This window comes from Vombatus ursinus, unplaced genomic scaffold (assembly GCF_900497805.2).
Source record: "Vombatus ursinus unplaced genomic scaffold, bare-nosed wombat genome assembly UNPS02014884.1, whole genome shotgun sequence".
Lineage (NCBI taxonomy): Eukaryota > Metazoa > Chordata > Mammalia > Diprotodontia > Vombatidae > Vombatus > Vombatus ursinus.
The window spans coordinates 5,907,745-5,927,483 of NW_020954662.1; the positions used below are offsets into that span (position 1 = coordinate 5,907,745).

Below are 19,739 nucleotides of genomic sequence, written 5' to 3' on the forward strand. Positions count from 1 at the left end.
CCGTTTCCCATTCTGAGCACCACGTTTTAGGAAAGACATTGACAAACTGGGGTTGATTTTAGAGGTGAGCAACCAGGATGGGGAGGAGATTGGAGACCTTGTCATATGAGGATCAGCTAAAGAAATTGTGGGTGTTAAATCCAAAGTGGAGAAAGTTCGGGTGGGGGAAAGAGGGAGAGCACAAATGTCGACTTCAAGTTTTTGAAGCATTATTGTGCAGATGAGAGGTTAAGTTTGTCTAGCTTGGACCCAGAGGGCAGAACTGGAAATAATGTGTGGCAGGTTTGAGGGCCAAATTTGTTGTAAGGAAAAACTTTCTAACAATCATAGCTATCCAAAAGTGAGAGACTGATGCAGGGGGCAGTGGGTTTCCCCTAACTGAGGTCTTCAAGTAGATGCTGTGTGATCACCTGTTAGGGAGTCTGTGGAGAGGATTCCTATTCAGGTATGGGGCAGACTAGGGGAACTCTGAGGCTTCTTCCAACTCTGAACATTTGTTCTGGAACTAAGGGTTTCAGGTTTTGCTCCTTATAAGCTGGCTCCTTATAAGTCTTCCATTACACGTGAACCCCCTGATCCACAAGGGCAAGGGGAAAAACAGTTCAGCCCTTTATTCTCCCTTACTATAGTGCAGATTCAGGTTGGGGCTTCCGGTTTTGCTGCTATCCCTGGCCGTGGTTCTGACCCGTTTTGTCTTGAGGACACAAATGAAAACTGGATCCACAGGCAGGAAGGAAGTGGGATGGGCAGGGCAAGACTAGACAGGTGTGACTAAAGGGAAGTGGCCTAGATCAACATGTATTTTTTCATCCCTTTTCCCCACCCCTGCAACTTTCTGAAGTGAATCACCTTTAGGTTGGAGAATCATTTTTACCAAGTAGACAGGAAGATGATTGAACCTCAAGTCAACCTCCGGTGGGCTTAGCACCATGCCTGGCACATAGTAGGTGCTTAATAAATGTTTATTGACTGACTGTGGGGCAAAGGGACTTCAGCCACCATGGAAATATCTCCTCTTGATACAACACCCTCTCTATCTCCATCCTCTCCTAAGAGATCAGACTGAGAGGGCCTTAGAAGGTATTAGGGCAAAATTCTCTGGGTTTTCTTTCTCTGATATCAGCTCATGGTCACATTAATATTCTTAGCAACTGGTGAAGAGGCATTTCAGAAGCAATTTCTCTGTCCCTCTGCCTGCCTGCTGGGGCCTTTCTCACCTTCGGCCCTGAGCTAGAAAAATCTGAGGAGAAGTGGGGAGGAGAATTGGCAATTTCTGAGAGAAAAATTTCAATGGACTTATTATGGCTGGCTTGGGAGACAAAGGAAAATACCACTGTCCAAATGTCATCTAGTGCAGGCTGTCTCTCTCAGCTTCATATTATGGGAGCTTTTCTGTATGAAACATGTGTTTAATGGCCCCAGAGGGACCTTGTGGGTCTTGATCTTGGGTGCTTTTCCTAGAGGAATAGGAATCACAGAATCTCAGAACTGGAAGTGAATTTAAGGGTCAATTAGCCTACCCATGCCAGAACAAGAATCCCATCCATGACATTGCCAATAGCAGGTCATATTGCCTGAAGACTTTCAGTATTGGAGGAGGGAACCTCCTGCCTTCTGTGGCATCCACTTATACTTTTTGATAGCTGTAAATGATGGAAAGATTTTTTCTGATATTAAATCTAAATCTTCTCTGCAATTACAATCCATTATTTCTAGTTTTACCCTATTGGGCCAAGCAGAATAAGTGTTAGAGAAGCAAGAGTGTTGGATCTGGCATCTGAAGACTTGGGTCAAATCCTGACTTTGCCAGTTACCAGCTACATGAGTTCAAGAAACTCACTCCATCTCTCTTGGTTTCCTCATTTGAGAGACCAAGACTAAGAAAAGAAGAGAAGAGGATAATGGGCAGAAGGCAAGAGATGTATGTTGTGTACAATACCTCAGGCAATTTTTTGTTTTGAAGACAAACACAAGACTGGGAGCAAAAATACAGTCACATGTGGAAAATGACACAAGCAACCAGATTCACCAGAGATGCACCTATTCTCTTCTTCTCCCACATTTCAACATTGTTGGCTCTATAGGTGCAATAAAAGGTCTAGTTTAGGGAAAACAAACCCAGCAATTTGGGAGTGTCTTAATTTTATCTGATGCCTGTTAGCAGCCTCACAGTGAAGATAGCTTGGTGTTTTCATTAATGCTGTGGGCAATAGCTGCTGCCTTCCTGCCCCCACAGCTGAATTTTCCTTCCTCCTTGATTGAGCTAACCAGTCAGGGGAAGGAGGATACTCTATCTTCTACTCCTCATAGCAGGTTTTGTCTCAGCCATAAATGTGGTGCTTATTAAGGACTTGTATTTGAAAGCTTCCCCTTCTTTATTCCCCCTGCCCTTTCCATCCCCTGTCCAGACAAAAACCCTTCATGAATTGAGCCAAGAAAACTGATAGTGTTTCCATCCAAAAAGAAGATGGTAGGAGCAGGCACTGGTGATTTATGCTTAGTGTCCACTGTAAGATAATCCTGCCTCATGGCCTTCTTGGCATCAGCCAGTCCATTTTTGCCAAGAGGGACCTCGATGCCTTGCATTACTTGGTTTTGCCCTGATAGGATTTCAATTAGAAACTACAATTATGAACCACAAGGTCTCACTCTGCATGATGAACAGTACCCTGTGACCTCCAAGGTATTTCTTTACCCCTTTCCCTCAGGTCCTAAGTGGCTTAGGTCCCAGAGTCACTCCCTTTAGCCCTGGCAGTGGCTACCGAATATGTCAGGAAGTGAGGGGAGAAGCTGAGAGCTCATGAACAGGGAGACTTTTGGGTCTCTCAAAGGGCTGATCACCTTACTTAGCATTAGCTGCCAGCTAGGCCTTGTCCTGAGGATTGGCACAGTCCCCTGACTCCAAGTTGGCCTCTGTCATGCATCTGGGTTTGCCTGTGGATCTTAGTTTCCTGCCAATGTCTCCCCTTTCCAGGAACTGACCTCAGGAGATGAGCAGGAATCCCCGCATGGTTTTCAAGGGGAATGGAATCACAGAATAATGTTGCCCATTTCCCCATACATTTTACAGGGGTTAATGAAGGCAGTAGCAACAGTCAGGCAGTTGTGGGGGTTTGGACAAATCTTGAGGGCAAAGCCAGCCAGTGGGTCTAAGAGTAGTGGCTGTGTAGCCTGTGAGTACAGCAAACTGGACCCATGTTCTTGGCCTAGGGGGAGAATCAGAGTCCGAACTGGGCGAGAGCTCGGAGGCCAGTTAGTCTAATCCATAGCTGAACGAGCATCCCCTCTACATTATACCCAACAGATGGTCAACCAACCTTTGCCTGAAGACCTCCATGGAAGGGCATCCCCTGCCTTCCCAAGGCAGCCCAATGCACTCATTTTTTTGTTTTTTGCTTTTTTTAGTGAGGCAATTGGGGTTAAGTGATTTGGCCAGAGTCATACAGTTAGTGAGTGTTATGTGTCTGAGGCTGGATTTGAACTCAGGTCCTCCTGACTCCAGGGCTGGTGCTCTATCCACTGTGCCTCCTAGCTATCCCCAAGGAACCATTGGATTTTTTTTTTTTTTTTTTTGGTGAGGCAGTTGGGATTAAGTGACTTGCCCAGAGTCTCATAGCTAGTAAGTGTCAAGTGTCTGGTCTGAGGCCAAATTTGAACTCAGGTCCTCCTGACTCCAAGGCCATTGCTCTATCCACTGTGCCACCTAGTTGCCTCCAGCCCAATGCACTCTTGTGGCAACTCTAATAATGAGCAAGGTCTTCTGGACATTGAGCCAAAATTAACTCTTCATAACTTGTACCCACTGCTTCTGGTTCTGCCTTTTGGGGTCAAACAGAATAAATCCAATCCCTCTTCCACATCACATATATTTCTTCAAATACTTGAAGGAACTATAAAGTCTTGTCCCTCCCCATCCCCCATTCCCCTTCCCTGAATCCCCTCTTCTCTAGGTTTAACATCACCAACTCCTTCAATCAATTTTTTCCCTACTCCCTGGCATGGAACTCTTTTTTTTTTTTTTTGCTTTTTGGTGAGGCAATCAGGGTTAAATGACTTGCCCAAGGTCATACAGTTACTAAGTATCAAGTGTCTGAGGCTGGATTTGAACTCAGGTCCTTCTGACTCCAAAGCTAGCGCTCTATCTACTGTGCTACCTAGGTGCCCCATGGCATGGAACTCTTGTCTCCAATTATTCCTATACCCAGACAGAGGCAGTGTGGTTCAGTAGGCAGAGCACTGACTTTGGAGTCAGAGAACATCCCAACTCTACCACTTTTTAGCTGTTTGACCTTGAGCAAGTCACTAAAAATCTCTGTGCCTCAGTTTCCTCATCTGTGAGTAGACAGTGTTAGACTCGCTATTTCCAAGGTTCCATATAGCTCTAAATCTATAATCCTAGGGTGACTTCATTTGTTTTACATTTCTGATTTTTAAACCTGCATCTGTCCCTGACATCACTTCCTGCCTATGACTTTCAAGTTCATTGGCATGTTGGATTGGCTCCTGACTTGTTGCACAGTATTTGTGATTTTTCTGGGCTAAAGCAGTTAGTGGGGTTATAGGATTTAGATTGAAGAAGGCTCTTAAGACATCTTCATATGGAACCCCCTTATTTTGCACTTGAAGAAACTAGAGTTGACAGGTTGTGACTTGTTCAAGATCACACAGGTAATGAGAGCAGGTGAGATTCAAACCCAAGTCCTCTACTATCAAATCCAGGACTCTTTCCTTGACTCAGTGATGGCTTCTCCAGCTTTGGGGTTTCTGGGGTTTTCTCTTTCTCACCTAGCCTCATTGATTTGGTTACATAGCAAACTGTGATTGACCAGTTATAGCATCTCATTTACTTTTTCATACCCTGACTTTTACTATTTCCTCAGGAGAGTCCTCTCCCTTCCACCTGTTAATTGCCCCAAATTACTAGGTTGTATCCATCTAATCTCCTTCCCCAAGCCTACCCTTGGCGGGTAAGCTTATTTTTTAAAGCCTTCATAGTCATAAGAGGCAAGTGAATAGCCAAGGCCAGAGATGTTGGGAGGATGTTCTCATGGCTATAGGCCAACTGGATATCTTCCTCATTAAAAAAAAAATAAAAAGCTCTTTGGCCATTTTATTGGGGGAAAGCAGATGCATGAGAATAGGCTTATCATGGAGGTTTTCAGTTCCACTGTAATTTAAAATAAATAAGTCAATTTAATGTTTATAGAGTGAGTTATGCCCTATTAGGAACACGGTGAGCTGAGGAAACTTGGCCAAGGCTAAATTTGAGAAATTGGTCCCGACCGTAAGAATAATTACTGGAATGCTTTAGTGTGCAGTTCTGCCCAATGATACTTTCATTCCATCTAATTTATTAGTTTATTAGCTTTACGGTGAATATAAAGAGATATATAACACAACATGTACTTAATTCGATCAGAGCCAAATTTTTGTCTCCCAGAGACAGCTGTAATGGGAGGATGGACCCTACCTTCATTCCAGATTCTAGATTTTCCAGAATTATTCAGGAAAAAGTTTCTTGTGCTTTGAGTCCCACAGCTATGAATCCCAAAGACTTATTTTCGTTTCTGCTAGTATTGGGCAATAGCAGTTGCACCAAGAGGTCCAGGGTATCTAGCTGTTCTCAAGAATGCACAAGAGCTCCCTACTGCCGGTGCTATCATGTTCAAGCTTCTCAGCCTAGATTTCAAGGACCTCCATGATCTGGCCTTATTTGGTTATCTCCCATGGCTGCCCAAAAATGTACCTGCCATTCTCATTAGGCAGGTGCCTAATGAGGTGCCTGCATGAATATGCCAGCCTCATTTCTGGTTCTATACCTTTGTTGATACTGTTCCTAGCCTGAAACACCCTTCTCTGTCCCCTGTTTATCCAAAATCCTCCCTGTCCTTCAAGACTTTATTTAAGCCCTCCCTCTTCCTCAACCTTATGCTCCAGCCTCCACCAGTCACTTCCCCATGAACTCCAAAACACATACATAACATTGTAGAGTGATTAACTGTGCAGAGGTAGTGGGCTATAGTAGAGGAAACACTGGACTGGCAATGAACAAGTTTGAGTCTGAGACTCAGCTCTCTTAACATATGACTCATGTCACCTTGCCACTTCTGTTTCTGGGCCTTCTTTTTCCATTAAATGAGTAGATGACTTCTAAGACTCCTTTTACTTCTGACATTCCATGTTCCAGGGGCTCTCTAAGCCATAACCTATGTTTTAAGGTCTCTCTGAGCCCTAATATTTTATGTTCTAAGGTCCCTCCCTCTAATAGTCTGTCTTTTAATATCCTTTCTAGTTCTGACATTCTGTGTTCTAAGGTCTTTACCAGCTCTGACACTTTCTGTTCTAAGGTCCTTCCCAGCTCTAACCATCTGTGTTCTCAGATCCTTTCCAGTTATGACCTTCTCTGTTCCAAAGTCCTTCTTAATTCTGACATTCTCTGTTCTAAGGGCCCTTCCAGCCTTGATATTCCATGTTCTAAGACCCCTACAAGCTCTGAAATTCTATGTTCTAAGGCCCCTCCAAGCTCAGATATTCTGTGTTCTAAGGTCCTTCCCAGCTCTGACACTTTCTATTCTAAGGTCCTTTCCAACTCTGACCATCTATGTTCTAAGATCCTTTCCAGATATGACCTTCTTTGTTCCAAAGTCCTTCCAAATTCTGACATTCTTTCTATATTCTAAGGCCCCTCCCAGCCCTGACATTCTGCATTCTAAGGTCTCTTCCAACTCTTAATATTTGTGATTCCAATTATTTCTTGTATGTGTGTGTCTGGTGTTCCTAAGTAGAAATCTGGACACAAGGTAAGTACTCAGTAAAGACTTGTTGAACTTCGTTAAACTGTAATGTTTGGGAACAATACTAGTTCCAGAGGCATCACTGAGATCCAGTCTCCAAGAATGTTTGTTAGAGCTGGAAGATACCTTGTGTTAAGTCATTTTTCAGTTGCGTCTGACTCTGACTGCTGTTGGAGTTTTCTTGGCAAAGATACTGGAGTGGTTTGCCATTTTCTTCTCCAGCTAATTTTACAGATGAGGAAACTGAGGCAAATAGGATTAAGCCCCTTGCCCAAGGTCACACAGTTAGTAAGTGTCTGAGACTGGATTTGAACTCAAGAAGATGAGTCTTCCTGACTCCAGCCCAGTGCTCTATCCACTGTACCACCTAGCTGCTCTGGAAGAAGATAGCTTAGAGGTCATTTTGTTAAAGCTACTTACTTGACAGAATGAGGAAACTGAGACATGGGAAGAAATTGTTTGCCCAATGTCACAACAATAGTGACAAGAGTCAGAACAGGAATCCAAGACTGGACCTTTCGAATTTGTTGAAACCCAGTCTGGCGCTCTTTCACGTCACCTCTCTTCCTATTTGCTCCGACTCAAGGTGATGCACAAGACAGGCTTTGGGAGGAATCCTCCTAAGTCCACCTGCTGAAGCAGCAGCTGGCAGGGTGTCCATGCACTATGCTGAGCTCATGGATCTTGTGACACATGGAATAAGCATGGGAGAAACAGAGCGGCAAGGGATAATGGGGTACAGAGCCATTCCAGGCCCCCCAATGGCCCTCATTTGGGCCATTTCCTCAGAATCCTCCAGCTCTGCTCTTCCTTTCCCCTCACTACCACCTCCTTTATCATTAGTTCAATTTCTCCCCAGGGTCTCTGCAGATTATTTATGCTGCCCATCCTCCCATACTCCATGATGTTGACTCTCCCACTGCCTAGGCCAACTTCATTTATTCAACAACTCCCCAGGCATCTGGAGTCAATGAAGCTTTTCCAAAAACACAGGATTCATTTGGCTTTAGGGTAAGAAGTCCCCCAGTCTGGTGTGTCAGAAAGAGCCATGGATTGGGAGCCAGTGGATCTGGATCAAATCCTGGAAATACATTTTTTTTCTGCCTATCTGCCCTTAAACACATCACTGCATTGCTCTGGGCCTTAGTTTCTCCATTTGGAAAATGGAGGACTTGAAGTAGATCATTTCTAAAGTCTTTTTAGCTGCTAAATCCCATGGGTCTACAGTGTATCAGGCCTGGATGGAGTGTCCTCTTGACTAGCCATTAACTAACTGAATGGATAAGATGAACAGCTTTCCAGTGACGGGATGGATTGAATGGAACCACACAGATTCTCCCCCTTAAAGACTAGTTTGGATATAGCCTGTAGAGATGCTTAATAAAAACCTTTTGTTAATAACATAGATAAAGCACTCACTCCTTCCTTATCTCCTAGTGGAGTTTATAAGCCTACTCCTTGTCTCCTTTCCATCCCCCACTTCCATCTCTTACGGGTGGGGCACAGTCATATATTCATTTTCAGAGTCTCTACAATATATTAGCACCAAGTCACTTTCCCCTTGGCAGGCATGAGTACTGCCATTGGAAAATAGGGTGGTTTGATGCGATAATTTACAAGGACCCTCCCAGCTTTAACACTGTATATTATAGGCTCCCTCCCAGCTCTGACATTTCATATTCTAAGGGCTCTCCCTGCTCTGAGATTCAGTGTTCTAAGGGACCTCCTGGCTTTGACATTCTGTGTTTTAAGGCCCCTCCCAGATCTGACATTCTGTGTTCTAACAGCTCTGACATTCTGGGTTCTGAAGACCCTCCCAGCTCTGACATTCTGTGCTCTAAGGACCTTCCCAGCTTTTGAAATTGTTATAATGAGGTACCAAGGAGACTATTTGTGCTTTTTTTTTCTTTTTGCTGGAACTTTGGGAATTGGGCCTTTGGTGTGGAGCTTGGGCCTAGGAACCATTCCCAGGTCATGGCACCATTAGTGGATGGAGCTGCCCTAAGGTAAACTCTGATTCCCCCTCTATCTTCAGCGAGGTCATCTGTACAGACTTGGGGCAAAGACTAGGGGATGAGACCTAGACCATGATGATGATGATGATAATGATAATGATGATGATGATAAATTACCCACCACAATGACAGCTCCATTTTTATGTCACCTTAAAGCTTCCAAAGCACTTTTATTCTAACAATATACTGAAGAAGATGGTAGAAATATTATTGTCCCTCCCAGTTTTCAGATGCCACGACTGAGACCCAGAGAAATAAAGTGACGGCACAAGGAGTAAGTAGTTAGAGCTAGGACCTGAATAGTAATAGCTAATATATAGCACTTGGAGGTTTCCCAAGTGCTTTGCACATATTATCTTATCCGATTTTCACAACAACCACAGGAGATAGGTGCTATTGTATCCCCATTTTACAAATGAGGTAATTGAGGTTGAGAGATGTGAATTGACTTGCCCAGGATCTTGAAGCTTGTAAAAATCTGAGGCAGGATTTGAACTCAGGCCTTCCTGATTCCAAGTCCACCACTACTACCTCCTGAGGCCAGGTAGCCTTACTATACTTCAGATGGTCTTTCTTTGCACTCACCTGCCCTCGTTTCTCCAAGTTGGACTGGATAAATAAAATGATAATTTTCATTTCCACAGTACCCTTCTTGTCTACAAAGCCCTTTCCTCACAATAACCCTGAAAGGTAAGGAATACAAGAAAAACTACACCCATTTTACAGATGATGAAACTCAGGGCTGAGGGCTTGTCAGTGTCACATCAATAATGAGTGGTCATTGATGCCAAGATTTGAAACTAGATATACTGACTCCAAGCCTAGAACTATTTTCACCATCTTGTAGAAATCAAACACAGACATACCCATGGAGAGGTATCTAGGTGGCACAATGGATGAAGTATCAGGATATGAGTCAGGAAGAGTTGAGTTCAAATTCTGCTTCAGATGCTTCCTAGCTATGTGACCCTGGGAAAGTCACTTAACTTTTCTCAGTCTTAGTTTCCTCATCTGTGAAATGGGGATAATAATAACAGAACCTCCCTCCCAGGGTTGTTGTGAGGACCAAATGAGATAACACCTATAAGGTGCTTTGCAAACCTTAATGAACTATTTAAATGCTTGATATCATGATTACACTGAATGAAAATATCTGGGGATTGAGGGCCTAAGACGTAGTTGGGGGAATAACAATAATTATAATGACGATAATAGCAGGCCCTTACTAGTTTTGTGGGGGCAGCTGGGTTGTGCAGTGGATAGAGCACCAGGCCTGGAGTTGGGAAGATCTGAGTTCAAATCTGACCTCAGACACTTACTAGCTGTTTGACCCCGGGCAAGTCATTTAACTCCTGTTTTCCTCAGTTCCTCCTCTGTAAAATGGGGACACACTGGAGAAAGAAATGGCAAACCACTCCAGTATCTTTGCCAAGAAAACCCCCCAAAAGGGGTCATGGAGAGTCAGACATGACTGTAGGAATGAACAACGGCTAGTTTTGTGACCTATGGCAAGTCACCTTTTGACCTCAGTTCCCTCATTTGTGAAGAGAGAATAATAATAGCACCTGTCCCCTGGGGTTGTGGTGAGGTTCAGATGACATAACACTCATAAGGAGAAAACAGGTTCAGAAAGGGTTAAGTGACTTGCCCAAGGTCACACAGCTCATAAGTGTCTCTTCTGAAAAAGTCTAGCAATGTGTCCACCATACCATGTGTGTAGATGCTAGTTAGGATTGCAATTTAATGTCAAAATGAAATTCAAGGTGCCACTGTGAGCACCTGTTCCCCTATTTTGGTAATCAGAGTGAATTTGAGGAAGCAGCTGCTAATCCTGAGCGCTTATAGAGCCTTCCTGCTAGGGAGACCTAAGTGGTGCCTGGATGCTGGGATCCTGGGACTATTGCCTGGAGGCTATGGGATAAGAAAGTTGAGCTTCTATAATACCGGCCCTGGATTCAGGAGGACCTGAGTTCAAATCCAGTCTCAGACACATAATACTTACTAGCTGTGTGACCCTGGGCAAATCACTTAACCCCATTGCCTAACCAAAAACAAACAAAAAAAGAAAGTTGAGCTTCGGAATCAATTAATGGCAGAAGCTTCGAGTATTCTGAGCTCGCGTCTGAAGCACACTCAGAGAATCCCAGAACCTCAGAGCACATCTGGTTCAATCCTGATCTGAGCAAATATCCCTTCTACAACAGCCCTGAGAAATGGACATCTAGTCTTCTCCTCTGGTCTTGGTGCTACCATTCTGGGGCTCTGAAATCCCTTCATAACCTGACCTTCACCCTTTCTCGTCTTTTTACTCCTCACTCCCCTCCATACATTCTTCAGTCCAGTGACACTGGCTTCCTTGCTACTGTTTGAACAAGAAGCCATTGTCTCCCTACACTATTCCCTTCCTTCCTTCTCTCCTTCCTTCCATTCTTCTTTCCCTCTCTCCTTCTTTCCCTTTTTCCTTCCTTCCTTCCTTCCTTCCATTCTTCTTTCCCTCTCTCCCTCCTTCCCTTTTGCCTTCCTTCCTTCCTTGTTAAGTGACTTGCCCAGGGTTACACAACTAGTCTCAGGCTGCATTTGAACTAAGGTCCTCCCGACACTGGGGCTGCTGCTCTCTGCACCATGGCACCACCTAGCTGCTCCTCACCATTTCTTTTTCATGGGTTGTCTCTCATGCCTGGAATTGTCTTCCTCCTCATCTCTACCTGCTGGGCTTCCCTAGCTTTCTTAAAGATTCAACTCAAGTCCTACCTTCTTCAAGAAGCCTTTTTTCTGTCTTCCTGAATCTTGGTGCCTTACCACAGAAATTATCTCCAATTTCTCTTGCATATATCTTACTGTTGTCTCCTCCGTTAAACTGAGCTCCATGAGAGCAGAGATTGCCTTTTGCCTTTCATTGTATCCTCAGCTCTTAGGACAGTGTCTGGCACATAGTAGGTGCTTAATAAATACTTGGTGACTTGACGGTTAAAATCTGAACTCAGGTGGCCCCTCTTGCCTATTCATCCATAGTTGCAATTAATCACTCCCTCTTCAAACTTTCCTAGAGCACTTTGTCTGGATTTTTCCTTCTCAGGGCTTCTTAACCTGATAGATTTCAGGAGGTCCGTGAACTTTGATGGGGAAAAAACAAATCATGTCTTTATTTTTGCTAACCTCTAACTGAAATTTATCATTTCCTTCAATTATTTCAAAGCATTCTTTTGTGAAAAGGTCCATAGGCTTACCCTGATTGTCAAAGGGGTCCATGTCCCCAGAAGGTTGAGAACCTCTGACACAGATGATGTTTCCTGAAGGCAGAGACCACATCTTCTTTCAGGAAGTATAAGGTAGTGTGATGTATAGGGTGCTGGGCTTGAAGTCAGGAAGGCTCATCTTCCTGAGTTCAAATCTAGCCTTAGACACTTGCTAGCTGTGTGACCCTGGGCAAGTCACTTCACCCTGTTTCTCTCAGTTTCCTTATCTGTAAAATGAGCTGGAGAAGGAAATGACAAAGTGCTCCAGTATCTTTGCCAAGAAAACCCCAAAGGGGTCATAAAGAGTCAGACACTAAACAATAACAACCTTCAGGAGTCAAGGTAAGCCCGAGGGCACATGAGCTGAGGACTGTGGTGGAGGAGAGTGTCTTGGAATGGTCAGCAGGAGATGGGGAAAAATACTGCAAGTGTGTAAGGATGAGGTAAGAAAAGCTAGAGTGAGGAAGCCACTGTAAGACTGCTAGATCCACACAAACCCTAGAAGGAAGGAGGTCAGCAGAGCAACAGAAATGTGAAGTCTATACTAGCAATGGCCTTTGTGAATCTCCCTTAGACACAGGGATTTCATTAAGTGGTCCTGTGAATTTGCAGGGCCTGGGAACAGAAGCTTTGACAAGGGAAGTGGAGCTCTCAGGGATTGGCTTTCCCCTTGCTTTGCTAAGGGATCAGCTATAAAGCCTTTCTTTATTTCTTATTATCATAAATTAACCTGTTCTATGTTCAATGCCTAGCTTATAGGGAGTGACTTCCCCAGTTACTTTGATAAGAGATCAGATATGAGTCTTTTTTTGTGTTTTACTACCTTAAATAAACCTATTCCATGTTTAGTGCCTCTGTTGACCTAAGTGCTTTCGGGGATGCTGAGAGCTCTTTGAGAGACATGAGCTATATGTTCCTATTTGAGGGGAAGATTATGGGTCAGAATAAGAGCCACTGACATTATTATTGGAGAGGGGCCATCAAGAGGGAGTCCAGGTCACCGTGTCAGGGTCTGATAAATGAGTTGCATTTGTATCCCCAAGCCTTGTACATAGAATCATAGGATCACAAAATGTTAGAGAAGGGACGTTAGAGATTATCTAGTCCATACCCTGTCCCATTTTATAAAAGAGGAAAATGAGACCCCATAGGGAAAGCAACTTGCCCCAACAGCAAAGTCATGACTCCACCATACTTCATCTCTCCCTGGTCTCTCACAATTCTCTCTGTCCTCACAATAGGGGTGGAGGGGTGGAGTGGGGTGTGTGCAAAGCAGTTGTAGAATGACATAGTGGTGAGAAGAGGACCCAAGACACCAGCCTTCTGCTTTTACCTGGTTAGATTTCTGAACCAAGGTTCTCTTTGGGCCCTGGGTCCCCATGCTGGTTCCTACTACCTTCTGGTACAGAGGGAAAATGGTGGGTGGTATCAAGGAGAAGCTGAGAATGGGGACTGGAGCTTTGGGGAGACAAAAGCAAAGCATCATTTCTGGAAGGCTCTTTCCCGCTCTGGAGCTCTTGAGTCAGTCAATAGCTCACTTCACATAACTCAGGGAAACATGATGATATTAATGCCAGAAATCAGCTGCACAAGACAGCAGAATGCAATCCCATAACACCTCCTGGCTTCTGGTTCCTTAACATTCACTGAGGCATTAGCAAGCTGCTCCACCCAGGCTCTGCTGGCACCCAGAGTACCCTGAGCCTGCATAGTACATATTTGACATGCCTCATTCAGTGTTACTTCCCTTTATCATGGAAATGTGAAATCCCTGGCCTGGAGGGAAAGGACCTCAAGGAGTGATCTGGGCTGCCCCCTTGCCTTGCCACCAGACCCAGGTCGAGACTCAAAGTCGATCCCCCTTAAAATTTCCTTAGAAATGGCTGTGTAGCTTCTCCTGGCTAATTAGTATGGTTTGGTGGTGAGCTTAGCTAAGGTTAGAAACTCCCCTCCTGAGTTCAGAAGACCACAGGGATTAGTGCTGTAAGGAATCCCAGGGTCTATCTGGTCTAAGTCCCTCATTTTACAGATAACAAAGCCAAAGCCCAGAGAGGGAACATTACTTGCCTAAATAAGGTCCCATGGAGGCAGCTAGGTGGCACAGTGGATAGAACTCTGGCCTTGGAGTCAGGAGGACCTGAGTTCAAATCTGACCTCAGACACTTGACACTAGCTGTGTGACCCTGGGCAAGTCACTTAATCCTGATTGCCTCACCAAAAAAAAAAAAAAGAAAAGAAAAGAAAAGAAAAAGAAAGAAAGAAAGAAAAGAAAAAGAAAAAAAAGGTCCCACAGCTAGTAAATACAAAATGGCACTGGGGTTTTCATTCAGATTCTTTGACTCTAAGCTAGAACATAAACATGGCAGAACCCTGGAAAAAGGGACATAATTCAGTGGTCCTATCAGGTCATGTTCCTCATGTCCTAGAACAGATCTCCCTGCCTCCTGCCAGAAGAATGGGAAGGCCTCCTTAGAAAAGCAGTTTCACACTCTTTGGGATTGGGTATCTGGGAATCACTAGAATGGGAAAAGTCAAGCCAACAAACATTTATTAAGCACTAACCATGTATCAGGCACTATGCTACTGGGGATACAAAAAAAAGACAGAAAAAAAATTCTACAGACACTCACTCCCACTCATCCCTTGCCAAAATCCCTTCTTAGAATAATTTCTGTTCCCTCTATGGTGGTCTATCCACAGCCACTGTGGGCAGAAGCAAAAAACAGTCTACCCAGTCAGTCAGATTATGGAAGAAAAGAAGAAAACAGGCATTTATTATTCACCTACTATTTTCCAGGTGCTGTGCCAAATGCGTTATCTTATTTGATCCTCATAACAACCCTGCGGGGAGGGGTTAGTGTAGGAGTTATTATTATCTTTGTTTTACAGTTGAGGAAACTGAGGCAGATAGAGCCCAAGTGACTTGCTCAAGGTCATTTTAGTTAGCTTATCTGAGGCTAGATTTGAACTTAGGTCTTCCTGACTCCAGGCTCAGTGATCTATGGACTGCACCAATTAACTGCCTCTATTAGTTTATGCAAACTAACATGGATTAATGTTAACAGGGAGAAATTCAAAGTTCTGTACCAGAGTCCAAAAAAAATCAACCAAATAAACACATGATCATATTTTTAAAAAAAGAATTATAAAATAGTTAGGAGGTGGCAGAGTAGAAAGAGGGACAGCAGGGTGGCACAGTGGATAGAACACTGGGCTTAGAATCAGGAAGACATTCTCATGAGTTCAAATTTGGCCTCAGACACTTACTAACTGTGTGGGCAAATCACTTAACCCTGTTTGCCCCAGTTCCTCATCTGCAAAATGAGTTGAAGAAGGAAATGTCAAACCACTCCAGTATCTTTGCCAAGAAAACCACAAATGGGACAGTCAGACACAACTGAAATAACTCAAGAACAACAACAACAACTTAGAAAGAGCTCTGGAATTGGAGACAGGAGACCTGGATTCAAATTCTGATGCTGATACTACTTGCAAGATGAAGAGCAAGTCACTTCCCTTTATTGAGTCTCAGTTTCTTCATCTGTAAAATGAGGGGGTGCAAATAGATGATTTTTAAGATTTCTATTCTCAGCTCTATGTTCTGGTCTAAGAAGGAAGGTAAGTTAGGTAAGCAGTTCAGGTGAAAAGAACCTGAAAGTCTTTATGACGCAGAAGCTGCATGTGAGTCAGTAGAGAAATATGGCAGCCCCAAACTCAAAGTCTCCCTTAGATAGTATTAAGAGAGAAAGAGTATGAAGGATTGGGAGGTGATAGCCCTGTATCCATGCCAGGTGCCCTGGTCAGACCACACTTGGCCCATTCTGTATATCACAGCTCTTCCTTGGTGGAGCTGTCCAGCGATGATCCTGTCATGGCTTAGTGTAGCCACAGACAGATTAAAGTACAGACTGATGCTTTAAGTCTGTGTCATGATCTAAACAGAAAACACAAGGGAGAGGGGCCAGCAAAGAAGCTACATTGGATGTCACTAAGGCAATGCTGGGATTTTTGCCAGGATTTTATCTGTACGCTGTGGGATTAGTCCAGATGCTGAGATCATGGAATCATGGGAGAAACAAAAGATTTAGCAGTCAAGTGGGTCTTCAGCAATGGAAGGTAAGTTTAGTCGATCAAGGATTACTGGGACCCTTCTGGTTTTCAAGCTGGCCCCACCCACCCATGCTGACTGAGCCTCAACTGGCACTGACCCAACTTAGCTAAATCCTTCTTGAAGCTACTGATAGTGGCAGTCTGGGCATTTGCATTTTCTAGGCTACTCCAGGAGATTGTCTCAGGTGCCCCCTGGAGGATGCTCATACACCTGAAGTGGTTCCCAGAGTGCACTTTGAGGGTTGCTCTTGGGATGTCTGACCACAACACAGAATCACATGATCATAGAATTTCAGAGTGGGAGGAACGTTAGTAGCAATGAAGTCCAATCCAGACCTGAAATAGCATCCCCTTGACAATATAACTGACAAATGGTCATTGAACCTTTTTTCAAAGACCTCTGATGAGGGGAATCTCATAAGTACTGGAGCAACCCTGTTCTGCTTGTAGATAACTCTGGTTATTTGCCCTTAACACCAAGCCTAAATGCATCTCCTTGTAATGCCTACTCATTGCTCCTAATTCAGGTCTCTGGAGTCAAGAAGATCTAGTCCAATCTCTCTTCTACATAAAAGTCCTTTGAATCCTTGAAAGCAGGTATCTCATCTCCCTTCCCCCAAGTCTTCTCTTCTCAAGGCTAGGTATACCCAGTTTCCTCATCTGCTTCTCATATAGCATGGATGTGTTATTTCACTCTTCTGGATATTCTCATCATCACTTGAGGGTGAGAAAGGGTGAAGCAGGAGGGAGGTAGGGATGGTTTTAGATTCTCCAGTCATGCTGAACAGTTTGGAGGAGGTTCCTGAGACAGAAATAAAAAAAAATCCACCACAACAAGAAAGACAGGACCAGACAAATAGCCTGTCAAGTAAAGAAATATGTAATCAATTAACGGAGTCTCCTCAAACCTCTCCAAACAATAATTAAGACCCTCATGAGAACTCAAAACAGCTAAATTGCTAAGCAGCAACAATGGTATAAGGGAACAAGCTGTTGGGGCATGGAGACTGGAGTTTAAATTCTAACTGTGACAGTTACTAGCTTCGTGACCTTGGTCAAGTCACTTAACCTCTGTCTGCCTCAGTTTCTTCAACTCTAAAAGGTGAATAATAATCCTTAAATTACCTTCCTCTTAGGATTGTTGCAAAAAGACTTCTGTGAACACAAAAGAGCTAGGGAAAGCTGAGTTATCACCAAATCTTGGTAGCAGTGGTATGGGAGAGATATTTCCTGTCCCCTTGAACCTCCAGGCAGGCATTTTACCGTGGAGGAATCTGAGGATCTGGTGGTGGGTGAAGTGATCTGCCCAAAGGTAGTGAGTGGTAAGAATTCCCATCCAGGTCTCTTGACTCCAACTCTAAATCTAGAGTCCTACAGCCTACTACAAACAGGGGCCATAAGTGGGATGGCTTTAGGAAATGGAAGAAAAGCGATACTGTTGGTTTTGGTTGGTGGAGTTGATGTGAAGGTCAATTAAGATCTTGATCAAGAGTCATATCTTAATATTGGTCTTGCTGCTACCATTATTATGCTTTTAAACCCCTTCATAACCTAGCCCTCTTCCTACATTTCTAGTCTTCTTATTCCTTATTCCCCTTTGTTTGTTTTTCATTCTGGTGACACTGGCCTTCTTGCTCTAGTATGAACAAGACACTCCATCTCTCTAGAGTATGCTTTCTCAATGGCTGTCTCTCATGCCTGGAATGCTCTACCTTTCTGGCTTCTTTCATGTCTCAGATAAAGTTCCACTATCTGCAAGTTTTTCCTGTGTCTCCCTTAAGCTGAGTGCCTTCTTTTTGAGGTTATCTCTAATTTATCCTGTTTGTATCTTGTTTCTAGGTTTTCGTTTGCATGTTGTCTTTCCCATCATTCTGGAGCTCCTTGACAGCAGGGACTGTCTTTTGCTTTTCATTGTAGCCTCAGTCCTTAGCACAGTGCCTGGTGCAAAGAAGATACTTAATAAATGTTTGTTGATTTGTTGTTGGTTATGCTGAGTGATCTCAGTGAAGTCAATTTCTTCCTTTTATCTCACTTTTCTTTTTGACTAAATGGAGAAATTGAATAAGATGCTGCTTAAGATCCCTTTCCAATCTAACTTTAATTCAATTCAATTAAAAATTCAATGTAATTCACTTCACTTCAATTCAACATCTATTTTTCAAGTGAATGTTATGTTCCAAGCACCACGCTAGGCATTCGTGATATATAAACAAAAGCCCAGCAGTCTGTGCCCTCAGGGAGCTTATGTTCTGTTGGGAAGGAGGGGATGAGACATGTAAGCATTTAAATACATAAATATATGAAAAATAAATGCAAAATTGCTTTGTCTGTCTAGGGGAGCACCAGCAATTGGAGGAATCAGCAAAGGCTTCATGTAGGACGAGGCACCTGAGCTGAGCTTTGCGAGGAGCTCTAGGAATTTCAAGAGGTGGAGGTGAGGAGAGGGAACATTTCTAGCCATATGGATGGCCTGTGGAAGGGCACGAAGGCAGGAGATGGAAAATCATGCATGTTCAGTGATTAGTAAATAGGTCAATTTGGCTGGAAGATGGAGTATGTACAGAGATTAATAAGTAATTAACCTGGAAGGATAGGTTGGCATCAGACTGTGAAAGATTTTTCCAGGTCTCTTTCCATTCTAGTATTCTATGTTCTACATTCCATGTCCTAAGGTCCAATCCAGACTAGACAAACTATTATCTTAGGCCCCTCCCACCACCAACAGTATATGCTCTAAGGCTACTTTTGGTTCTGACATTCTGTGAGCCTAAGACTAAGATTCCCTGACTGCTAGTCAACCAATATGGCATCCACCTTGGGCCCCTGCCAGGGAGCTTCCCCTTTCCTCCTCCTTTGTCCTAACAGCTCTTATTCCTAGTGTAGTTCTACCCACTGGACCTCCTCTAGTCACTGTGAATCCTAGCTAACATCTATACCCCAGATGACACAATTACCTTCTGAAGAAAAACGTATTCCCCTGGAACCTGGGGACTTTATTAGCCGGTGATAATATATTAAAAGGATGATGTGAATCACCCAGAGCAAAATTCTAATTTGAAGAAATATCACAGAGACAAATACTTTGTTCCAAACTGTTTACTAAATTAAGTCTTTCCTAGACATTTAGGCCTTCACTTTTTTTAATACTGGCAATAAAGTAGCTGCATAATTAGTAATAAAACTGACACCTCTGTTACTGATTTTTTACTTAGAAGTAAAGGGAGAACATATATATATATATTTTTTCTAACACCTCTGGTTTTTTGATTGCAGACATATAAATTATTTGCTATCTTACATGGTATAAGGCAGTGTGATGCAATGGAAAAGGTACTGGATTTATAAACAGGGGCTGGAGTCCTGGCTCTGGCATTATCTTGGGCAGCTCATTTAACTTGTCTGGATTTCAGATTCCTCTTCTGTGAATTGGGGAAATTAGATAAAATCAATCTTAAAGTTCCTCTGACCTTTAGTATTTTGCATTTTAAAGGCCCTCCCAGCTCTGACATTTTGTGTTCTAAGGCCCTCCCAGCCCTAACATTCTGTGTTTTTAAGGGCCCTCCCAGCTCTGACATTTTGTGTTC

At 43.5% G+C, this 19,739-nt stretch overlaps 1 protein-coding gene across 1 annotated transcript in view; it reads right to left on the reverse strand.

Moving 5' to 3' along the window:
• The window catches only part of LOC114028538 (immunoglobulin superfamily member 21), a 161,730-nt gene that overhangs the window by 117,981 nt on the left and 24,010 nt on the right, over positions 1-19,739 (reverse strand). The gene's annotated exons all lie outside the window — the stretch shown is intronic.